This window comes from Lycium barbarum, chromosome 1 (genome assembly GCF_019175385.1).
Source record: "Lycium barbarum isolate Lr01 chromosome 1, ASM1917538v2, whole genome shotgun sequence".
NCBI classification, from domain to species: Eukaryota; Viridiplantae; Streptophyta; class Magnoliopsida; order Solanales; family Solanaceae; genus Lycium; species Lycium barbarum.
The window spans coordinates 79,777,571-79,782,352 of record NC_083337.1 but is presented as its reverse complement, the minus strand read 5'-3'; positions in this window follow the sequence as shown (position 1 = coordinate 79,782,352).

Sequence of the window (4,782 nt, the reverse complement as noted above, 5' to 3'; positions counted from 1 at the left end):
AGATCAGCCCTAGTGCAACGATCATAAATAGTCACAGAACAATCCCTATAGATCTGTCTCGCTATAACAAAATCCCCAACTGGCGTAGCTACCTCAAATGGCTATATAGGCTCAGACACTATCCCAATTTTACTAGCAACGAGCGGGGATATATATGATAAAGTAGAACCAGGGTCAATCAATGCATATACAGATCTGGAGAAAACTAGTAATGTACCTGTGACGACGTTTGGCAAAGCTTCCTGATCCTGGCGGCTGGCCAAAGCATATATGCGGTTCGAGGGACCGCTAGAACCTGAAACGCCACCGCAGCCTCGACCGCGTCCTGCCGGTGCAGGCATACCTCGCCCTCCAGGGCGTGCAACAGATGGAGCAGATGATGAACCGGCGGCTGACCTTGTCGGCTGAGCCACCCTACCAGAACCGCTAGCCAACGGACAATCTCTCATAAAATGGCCCTGACCACCACACGAAAAACAAGCTCCAGTGGCTCGATAGCACTCCCCAGGATGAGACTTCCCGCAATGAGAACAACGGGGCTGGGTGGTCTGGCCTGGCTGGGGCCTCTGGATACCTGTGAACCTGCCGCTCTGGAGCTCTGACCGGCCCCAGACGGTCCCGCACTATCAAATCTCCGGCTGCCTGACTGAGTACTCCGGCCGGACGGAGGTAGCTGTCTGCCTGACTGCTGCTGCTGAGGCTGTCCGCCTCGAGAATCCCCGGAATAACCTGCGGACCTAGCCCTCTTGGGCGACCTCCTGTCCCGATCTCTACCAGAATGATCAGACCTGTGACGGTCCTCCATACCCATCGCATAGGCCTGAAGTCGGGCAATGTCCATATCTGTCTGTAATGACACTGCCATACAGCCGTCAATCAAATACCGATCCAATCCCATAACATATCTGTGCATCCGATCGGACATATCTGCTACCACGGCTGGTGCATATCGGGCCAGAGAATCAAACTCAAGATTATACTCCCGAACACTCTGACCCCTCTGCTGCAGATGTAAAAATCGGTCAGCCCGCGCCCGCCGTAACTCTGGGGGTAGAAAGTGGCGGGTGAATGCTGTCACAAACTGATCCCACGTAGCTGGAGGAGCACCCTCACCCCTAGATAACTCTCAAGTCTCGTACCAGTGAGTGGCAACATCTCGAAGTCTGTGCAAAGCCAGCTCGACCGACTCGGTCTCTGAAGCCCTGAACAAGTCCAGTGAGCGCCGCATCCCCCGAATAAAGTCGTGGGGGTCCTCGTCGGGCTTAGACCCGAAAAACTCTGGAGGGCCACATAATAAAAACTCCCGAACTCTCAGGCTGTCCCGCCTGTCATCATCATCATCATCCCTCCGCCCGCGTCTGCGAGCCTGTCCTGCTACCAGTGTAGTCAGCAACTGTACCGCCTCTCTCAGGGTCCTGTCCTCCGCCCTTGGCTGAGGGGCTGGAGTCTCAGGAGCGGGTACTCGGGCCTCTGGAGCTGCTGAAGGTCCTGCTCCAGGCTGTACTAGTGGGGGTGTAGCAGACCCCTCAGGGCTTGGCCTCCTTTCGTAATTTCACACCAATGCATTCATAGTCAACACATTCATACTAAGCAAAGTCCAAATTTGGCCTCATTCATTACGAATCAAAATTATTTTGCATTTTCCGAATATGCAAAAATGTCAGATGTAACATCCTCCCCCCCATTAAAACATTCGTCCCCGAATGTTAAATTGACCTCATGGGGCGTCTTACTACTTCGAGAGGGTTCTTTTTATAATCGTCCCTTGTTGACTTTCCAATATGGATTCTTTACCAAAATGATGGAGTAATTCTTCACCTTACTGACTCATATGCTTTTATAACATATCTTCTCATATCCCACACAGTCACTGGGCCAAGAATTATATTCCAGTAGCAGATGAATGCTTTTCGCTCCTTCACAGACATTGTGTCCCTTCTTCCTTTCCTTCAAAGCTTTTCAGACATCATTATCAATATCACTTCTTGTTACACTCCTCGGTCCCTTACCACATTATCCTATTCCCATATCATACCAATCAGGTTCATAACTGGGATCGGACGCGTAGAAGCGTATCGGACAGATTCGAAATCGGAGTCGAATGTACGGAACTATGGCGGACGGATTCGTAGTCAATGTCAGATGTATGGGAGGGTATCAGACAGATCCGAGATCAGAGTTAGACGTACAGAGATGTATCAGAAGGATTCGTAATCAGAATCAGACATACAGAGTTATATCAGACAGAAACATAATCGAGTTCAGAAGTATAGAGGCATAATAGGCAGAGCCTTATCAGAATCTGGATTAAAATCAGATCACTTCTATTAAGGCTCCAGTGATTTATGAAAATTTCCCTGATTTGTAAACTTGTTCGCCAAGTTGTCATACAGATCGTCTCACGTGTCGCTTATCGACTCTTTCAAAGATTCCGCTTATTCACACTTCTTATCCTTCGTCTTTCCTACTGTCCATACTCATTTTCTTTTCCAGACATCGTCATACCAGACTGAGTTATAATGTAATAGGGGTTTTTCTATTCCTTGACAACATTCGCGTCCTCGTCTCTGCTCCGTTTCATGTATTCGGTTTAGTAAAACCTTTTGTCTATCACAACATTAGTCACCGGGACTCGGCTCTTGATCCACATGGGCACCAGACGAAGGTCATACACACACAAATACACACATACATATACGTTTACTAATATCTTACTTGCGAACGTCTCCGACCGTTATTCAAATTCGCTCAATCTCTCGAGCAGTATTGCGCTTCTTCTTTTCGCCCATTTAGTCCGCACCGGCCTGTGCGACTCCTGTAAGGGCACTAGTTACTCCACACATTCTCTTTTCCTTTAGGTTACCCCAAATTCCCATTTATATCTATCATACTTACTTTTGAGAAAAAATTTGCATTACTTCCCAGGGGGGTCACCCATCCCAGAATTGCTCTGGCCTTAGCACGCTTAACCTCGAAACTTTCATGCATTTGGATGCGTTAATGCTAATATAATTTCGTCGATTGCCCCGCACGACCTTTGTCACATAATTTTAGGGCAGATCGGGGTCTTAGCAAATTTTCGGAAAACTTTCGTAGCGGGTCCCACCCCCGGCTAAGTCGTACCATTACCCTGTTGCCTTACTGAATCTTCAATATTCACTTTCATACACATATACATATGATTACAGACAACCCACAGATTTAAGTCTTCATCCCACAAATTCCGTCTCCGAACAGTCGGCGAAATCTGATAAAATATTACCGTAAGGTGCTCTCCAACCACCAACAGAAGGAAACTAAATTCCGACAAGCATCGCGGAACCTTTTAAGTACTTAATTTACATATTTACTTCTATATTTCTGGAAAAATTTGGGCAGAGGTTCCTCTGTATTTCTTACTATCCGAAACCTGTACACCAGAAATACCAACCATGCCTCACAGGGCCAACACATGCACGCATATATATACATCATATCATGTCGTATCATAGCCATACGAGGCTGCTAACTTCAAATAAGAATTATAACGACGTCGACACTTACCACACGTGCCCAACTCAAACGGCATCGGAGACACTTTTCTGTTCACTTTCATCTGGGGTTTCTAGATTCACACTGATGGTGGGGACATCTCAGTCGCCCTTGCCTTTAATCACTAGGTCTCTAATCCTTTTTAAATTTCCGTCGTCGTCATTGAACAACACTTTTACAGATATCATACACACATCGAAAATTCTAGGAAACTTATATACTCATAACTGATCAATCTCGGGTCTAACTTGGGGAGCTGCCGTGGGAACTGTGTCCCTCATCATCATCATCCGTCTGACCCCTACTCGCCTGGCCCCCGCTATTACCTGCATCTGAATCGGAGGAGTATAGGTAGCCCGACAATTCCTGGTTCACGGATGGCCAGGACAAAGGACTGGAGTAGGGCGTAACACTCTCCGGAGAAGCCTGTCTAACATAATGCTCCACTACTGGAGCTGCTGGCATGCCCTCGGGAACCTCCTCCTCCGGCGTCCCAGAGGAATGCTCTAGTGGTTCAGCATCGGGTCGGTATCATAACTATCTTCCCTGGGATCCTCTGCTCTGGGGATCAGAAACTCTGGAGGAATTGTCTCTGGATCCTCCGAAGGGTCTGTCTCAATCGAGTAGCTGGGGATCTGCCTACTCAGTCCTGGTGATATCCTAGGGGCCTTCTTAGCACCCCCATCCCCCTCATCAGAAGCACTCCTCTTCATTCTTTATCAACCTACAATCACCTGCAGGAAGAGGGTCAGAAACATTTTCCCCAAATACTGACACGTCTGCTCTTTTGGAGCCTCGCTGTAGATACAACAGTTCGTAGGGGAGAATCATCCTAATCGTACAGCTTTATCGCACGATCTAAGAATCCAAAGAAGGGTAACATCCTAGATGCCCTGTAGCCTCCTGTTTATAGATGTGGTGCACAACACATCGATAAACAAGACCCTACTAGACACGGCCTGTAGACATACCGAGGACTAACCGCTCTGATACCACTTCTGTCACGACCCAACCCCGTGGCCGCGACTGGTACCCTAACTGGGTACCCGTACATACCTACCTGACAGAACTTCGTACCATACAGATTTTTTTTTCAAACAGATGTTTACAAAATCAGGCCGATAAAGATACGGCACGCGCGCGAACATATACATACCTGAACATACAGAAATTTACAGATAAGCCGATGAGGCTAACATACAGACGGAGTCACAAAATCGTTCGTACCTACCAAACAGATGAAACCCGTAA